Source organism: Aegilops tauschii, chromosome 4 (genome assembly GCF_002575655.3).
Source record: "Aegilops tauschii subsp. strangulata cultivar AL8/78 chromosome 4, Aet v6.0, whole genome shotgun sequence".
Taxonomy (NCBI): Eukaryota; Viridiplantae; Streptophyta; class Magnoliopsida; order Poales; family Poaceae; genus Aegilops; species Aegilops tauschii.
In genome coordinates this window covers 135193071-135200361 of record NC_053038.3, presented here as the reverse complement: position 1 = coordinate 135200361, position 7291 = coordinate 135193071, and positions in this window count along the sequence as shown.

Sequence of the window (7291 nt, the reverse complement as noted above, 5' to 3'; positions counted from 1 at the left end):
AATCTGGCCCAAAAGTGATGGACTGTTTCCTGAGACTACTGCCGTATGTACATGAGATCGCGTACATCTGGGTTGGTGGGTGGCTTTAAATCCGAACCCTGACCCAATTTGGGATCCGGAGTTTGAGAAATCTCCGAGCTAAATGGTTCGGGCTCCGGGATATCAACCAATTTTTCGGGCCTATCGTCCGATTCTAGGTACGGAGGACATGGCACGTTGTTCCGCGGACAGGTATCCAGCTCTTCGAGCTCGGAAATCCAAACATAGTTTGTCCTCAATATAGAGGAAGAGTTGTTGTTTTGCTCCTCTACTACCGCTATCTGATGGGTGATCGGCGGAGATTTGATTTCTCTCTGATCGGGTTTGAGCCCAATCCGATCGTAGTCGGTAGCGACCCCCAAGGCGGCGATGCGATCTAGGAGTTCGTTTAAAGATGACAATTCCAGCGGATCCATCCGTTTGGAGTATTCGGAGTCAACACAGAGGTGATTTTCGATGACCCAAGACGTCATCTTCGACTCGACAGCCGTACGGGCGGTCATGGTAAAGCCGCCCAGCCGGAGGGTTTGGCCTGAGGCCAGGGCTCCTCCGGAGGTGATACCGTCCTTTATAACAGGCGAGCCATCAATCCTATCTTCGACGTCACAGTGGACTCTCAATGAAAGCACCAATGTCGGTGTCAAAACCGGCGGATCTCGGGTAGGGGGTCCCGAACTGTGCGTCTAAGGTCGATGGTAACAGGAGGCAGGGGACACGATGTGTACCCAGGTTCGGGCCCTCTCTATGGAGGTAATACCCTACTTCCTTCTTGATTGATCTTGATGAATATAAGTATTACAAGGGTTGATCTACCACGAGATCGTAATGGCTAAAACCCTAGAAGTCTAGCCTATATGATTATGATGGTCCCTATGGACTAAACCCTCCGGTTTATATAGACACCGGAGGGGACTAGGGTTGTACAAAGTCGGTTATAGAGAAAGGAATCTTCATATCCAGACGCCAAGCTTTCCTTCCACGCCAAGGAGAGTCCCATCTGGACACGAGCGAGAGTCTTCGGTCTTGTATCTTCACAGCCCATCAGTCCGGCCCATGTCCAACAGGCCGGACGCTCGAGGACCCCTTAATCCAGGACTCCCTTAAAGGGATCCAACAACGGCCAAATTTGAAGGAAGACAACCAGTACAAGTTATCCTGACTAAAGGTGGTCTTCGCCTGCCAAAGGCTCTGGTGGTGACGCCGTCCTGGGCTCCATGGTGACCTCCGTCCTGCCGTCCTGCCGGTCTTGGTCTCGTTGCACCGATATGGAAACCTTTGCCTGATACCTCGGGACTCCTCGCCTGCGCTTGCCTCTTTAGCACCAAAGAGGAAACGAGTACACTGCGCACGCTGGCGCCCACCTGGCCTTGGTCGTCATGGCTTGCGTCAGAGGGACCTCGCAAGGTGCCCCTCGCCTTGATCTCTCCGCCCCTCGCGAGCCAGCCCAGTGAGGCTGCCCCCCGAGGAGGTCTTGCCTCATCCGCCTCGCAAGGATTGGCCCCTTGCGAGGGTCTTAAGTGTTCGCTGATGAAGATGGGCCGTACAGGGCCGCTAGTGGAGCCACGCCGTGGTCCGCAGGCAGGCAAGTCTGGGGACCCCCATTCCCAGGACGCCGACAGTAGCCCCCGGGTCCAAGGCGCGCTCGAACTTGGCTTCGAGGCGAGGCCAAGGGGAAAGTGCGGAGCGCCGCGGGCCCCAACAGCCTGCGGCCTCGGTTGACGCATGGCGATTGATGGGACGTGGGCGTCTCCGCTTCCCCACGCTGCCTCGGCAACTTCCCGACTTGATGAGTCCCTGATGCATCCAGAGAAAACCATCATTACCTGTGATCGTGGGGGTCGCCGGTTGGCCTTCTCCTGCTATAAATGAGGAGGGGGCGAAGCCCCCGTCGCCCATCTCTTCCTGCTCCGCTCGCTTCTTCTCCCTTACTTCACTACTAGCAGCAACACCCATGGCGCCGGTGAAGAGGTTCTTGGCCGCAGAGAAGGAGAAGGCCCGCCAGGAGGGGCCCGACTCGCCGCCTCCCAAGAGGGGGCGCGGTCGCCCATGCAAGCACGTCGCGACCCCCGCCGTGGCCCCTCGTGGCCGCGGCGGCGCCTCCTCGCGCGGTGGGAGCCGCCCAGGTCGTGGCAGTCCCGTCGATGAAGTGAGGCATGCCATGGTTGCGCGGCCTCCCCGGCCGCGCTTCCACTCGGCGGAGGTGCTGCCGGAGTTCGTCGTGTGGTCGGAGAACCCAGTCGGCAGCTGGCTTCAGCTCTCGCGCTTCTTCACCGGCGAACTGCCGGCTGCAGGTCCAGGCAGTCTCTGGCTGCAGGCGGACGGCTGCTGCAGCAAGGCTTCATGGGTCGCGGTGGAAGTCTCCATTGCGGGCAACGCAGCCCTGGCCCGAGGCTGGCAGACGTTTGCCCGCACGCGCGGCCTGGGCAGGTGGTGTACCCTCCACTTCAAGTACGACAGCAACGCGACCCTCTACGTGCTAGTATTCGGGGAAGATGGTCGCCGCATCGGATGCTGCCGCGAGGACAACAACAGCGGCGAGGTGCTCAGCCTTGGCGGCGGTCGTGACGAGGGTGAAGGTGGACTCGTCCTCGGCGCTGGCCGCGGCTCATCCAGCTATGGAAGCTCTTCCTCGGGCGACAGCTCCAGCAGCGGCGGCTATGACCAACCGCCATGCCGCCGTGCCCACTTCGATGGTGGTAGCGGATCGTCTCGTCGCCGTGCCCCAATGAAGCGCGAGGAGGGGTCTGGTTGAGTCGAGGAGGGCGCCAAGGGCCTACCCTCATGAACTGCCGTGGGGGTGAGCGCCACTTTTGTTTTGTTCTTTCCTTCCTTCCTACATTCGAAAAAGAAACCAGTATGGGGCCCTGCAAGGGCGTGCAACGAACCGTGATTTCCAAGTTGCTATGTTATGTTTATTGTTCCTGCGTTGTGTTGCAACATCAGTGTTTTATGTAGGCGTGTAGATATAATTTAGCTCGACGTGTATGAAGTCGTTTCCACCTCGTGAGGCGCGCATCTCCCAGCACCTGGTGGTACCTCCTTGTCGTAGGCTTGGGAGGCGTCGAGCAACTGCAAAAATTTGGTAAGGAACTCTTATTCTTCCAGGCCTAGGGCCCTAGGCATGGCCGGCTATGACCCAGCGCTGCACGTCGCGGTACCCGAGGGGCACAGACTTGAAAGAGGGAGGTGCGCCAGCTTGCGAGCTCGAGCGAGGGTGCCTCGCGAAGAACAGGAAAAACGCTCACGAGTGCACCTATCCAGCCCCCTCGCGAGGCATGTGAGGGAGAGTACGGGCCAAAACAAAGAACCGAGGGAAGAACAGAGGAAAAAGGCGATCGAACCAAGACGACAAGAAACACTAGAATGCGAATTTCCATTAAAGAGGGGGAAAGCCAACTACGGAAAGCAAATGAAAAGCCGCGTCCGGCACCTAGTCTAGTCTTCTCACCAGCGCGGAGCTAAGTGCTGCCATTAGGACGTGGGAGGGAGCCCCCGAGGCCCGAGGGCGGCACTCCTGAGACTCCGGGGCGTGTACAACCCCACTCATTATTACGTGAGAGTGTCACGAGCAGAGACCTTCACAGGCACGGGGCCTTGCTTCACAGGTGCTGGGCCTTGCTTCATGGGTAGAACTTCCGGAGGTGCTGGATGTTCCAGGCGTTCTGGATGGGGACCCCGTCCTGCGTCTCCAGGCGCACGGCGCCAGGCCTGGAGACGTGGGCGACCCTAAACGGGCCCTCCCACATGGGCGAAAGCTTATGCAGCCCTTCCCTAGATAGCACCCGCCTTAGGACGAGGTCGCCCACCTCGAGTGTCCTGGAGCGGACGCTGCGGCAGTGATACCGCCGCAGCGCCTGCTGGTATCTTGCCGCTCGAAGCGTGGCTTCGCGGCGGCGTTCCTCCCCCAGCACAAGGTCCATCCCCCGCATGGCATCCTGCTGCGTCTCATCAAATGCCAGGACCCGCACGGAGCAATGCTTGACCTCGTGAGGGAGAACCGCTTCTGCTCCGTAGACCAGGAAGAACAGGGTCTCGCCTGTTGGCTTGGTGGTGGTGCGGATGGACCATTGCACAGACTGGAGCTCGTCGTGCCAGCCCCTGCCGCAGGCCTCGAGCTTCTTCTTGAAGGTCCTGGTCTTGAGGCCTCTCAGGACCTCTATGTTGGCGCGTTCGGCTTGACCATTGCTCCTGGGGTGTGCCACCGAAGCGTAGCAGATCTGCGTTCCAAGGTTAGCACAATATGTCTTGAAGAGATTGCTAGTGAACTGCGAGCCGTTGTCGGTGATGATGCGATTAGGGACCCCGAACCGGCTCATGAGACCCTTGATGAACTTGATCGCAGATCCGGCCGGGATGGTGCGGACAGCTTCTACCTCCGCCCATTTGCACTACAAAAAAATACACTTCCGTGATGATACGTGTTTGTCACAGTAGGTCGCGTTTTCTGTCATGCATGTACATCCATGACAAATTTATGAAAGAATCAAGATAGTCATACCTGTGCTGTCGTAGAAGTGTTCCATGACATTACCAAAATTATCATCACGGAAGTGTCCACTTCCATGACGATAAATCGCGCGTCACAGAAGTGCTTTCGTCAAGGGTGACCGACACGTGGCATCCACCGTAACGGAACGCCGTTAAGCTATCGGGTCCGTTTTTGGATCCGATAACCCGTTAAAAGCCGCGACCAATGGCGATTTTCCACGTGTAAAATCATCATTGGCTGGAGGAAACACGTGTCGGCTCATCGTTGGGACAGATGTCATCCACTCATTGGACAGAAGGCGCCTATGATACGTCGACACGTGGCACGGCCCATCAAGTTTAAATGGGCCGGCCCAACTAAAGGCCCACAAGATTTTGCGGACCATAATGGGCCGGCCCAGCTAAAGGCCCACGAGATTTCGCAGACCATAATGGGCTGGCCCAGCTAAAGGCCCAAAAGATTTCGCGGGCCATAATGGGCCGGCCCAGGTAAAGGCCCACAAGATTTTTGTGTGCCATAATGGGCCGGCCCAGGTAAAGGCCCACAAAATTCTTGCGGATCATAATGGGCCGGCCCAGCTAAAGGCCCACGAGATTTCGCCGACACTAACGGGCCGGCCTAGCTTTAGGCCCAGAAGATTTTGAGGACCCTAGTAGGCCGGCCCATTAACTGGCTCCCATGTTTTGGGCCAAATGCCGGCCCATATTTGAGCCGGTCCATTAATGGTCTGCCACGTTTCGGGCCTAATAATGGCCCATATGAGATCCGGCCCGTTAAAAGCCTCCCACGTTCTGGGCCAAATCACGGCCCAGATCAGGTCCGGCCCTTTAAGAGGCTTTGGCCTCAATTATGGCCCATATCAGATTGGGCCCGTTAACTGGACGCTATGCTTTAGGGCCCACTTGCTAAAGGCCCATTTAGTAATTCGGCCTGATAATAGTTTCGGCCTGTTAAGGGCCCGTTTAACATTTCGGCCCTATATTAATTTCGGCCTGTTAAAAGCCTGTCATATAGTTGGGCCTAACTACGGCCCGGTTTGCATCCGGCCTGCTCGCAGCCGATATCTGATTGGGCCAAACAAGGACCGAGACAATTTTGGCCTGTTAAAAGCCCGTGATTTGATTCGCACAATCATGGGCCGGGGTCCATTTCGGGCTGCTGCCGGCCCGTGAGCTGTTCGGCACGTTTCAGGCCCAACCTAGTTCTCAGCCTCCTAAAAGCCCATTGAGTTTTCTTGCGAAAAGAGGGCCAGGGGTTACTCGGCCTATTAAAGGCCCAAATCTACTAGTGGGCCAGTTTGACGAGGCCCATGATGCGTTTCATACATCGTGATTGCATGACGGCCCGATTATGTACCGTAATTTTACGGTTTGGCCGGTTTACTGCGAAGACAGGATATATATACAGTAAAATAATTGCAGCATCGTGAATAAGAAAAAACCTAGACTATACAATAAAGAAATTACGGCATATTACATCCACTGGGCATCAAAGTTCGCCACTATGATAATAAAGCACAAGCAGACAGCAGATTACATACACTGGGCATCAAAGATTGCCACCAGTGCAAATAAACACGCCGACAAAATAATATAAATAACCGACAGCACTTCAATAGAGTTCAAGAAAGGTTAGCCCTGCTGGCGAGCTGCAGCGCAACCACCTGAGCAAGATGATGAGACTGCGCTTGTTCAACACTTATATCTTCCTCACTCTGAAAGATAAACAAGCAGACAGATGACATGTTTTGCACATAAAAGTATCAGTGCTGACAATTCATCACATTTCTTACTGACGAATAAAGTGACACAGTTTAAAATTGTATTAACATAATATGGTATTGTTCAGGTCAAGACATGGCAGGAAATGACATTGTGAAGGAGTTGGCAGCTTCACGACACCACTGGATTACAGATCAAGAACTCATAAGTATCAATGGTTAGTGTGCTGTCAATTTATCCCATTTCAGATTGGCAAATAAAGAGACAGTTTAAATAATAGTAGAATGATATGACATTGTTCATAGTTAAGACATTGCAGAATATGACATTGTGTTGTAGTGGGTAGGTTCACCACACCACTGGATTACGCATGAAGAACAGAAGCATACATGTAGTGCAAAAGAAGATCACTTGCTCTGTGTAGTTTAATTTACATGGTATGAAGAAGGAACTTGGTTGTACAACTGAAAACTTAAATTGAGAAGGACAAACTTTTGTTTATGAACTACATAATAAACTTTAAACATGCAATTTGATGCAAACACCAAAAATAAACAGCTGTTGAAGTCATGCCTAACCAAATATACACAACAAAGTTTGAAGGCTTGAGAAGGACAAACTTACATTACTGGTGAAGACAGGCTCTATAAAGCCCTTGTCCATGCTGATGGGGGGGCAATTCAAGAAGTTTACCACAGAATCTTCGTCATAAGCATTGCCTTTATTCTACATTTTGTTAAGAGTAAATATAGATGTGATAATATACGAAAAATGGAGAATATTTAAGATAAGATGAAGAGTGATGCTACATAACCAAGTAGCTATAAATGTATGTGCAGTGATACAGGCAAAAGGCACAGCCAAGAGCAATGCACAGCTAAACTTCTTCAGTACCAACCTTATGGTAAGAGTAAATATAGATCTAATGTGTAGAAAATGAAGGGCAAAGGAAAATAAGCTGCAGAGTGATGGTACATGAACAACTACCTATCAATATAAGTACACTGATAAAGGACAGCATGTACTTACAAGAACAATGCAG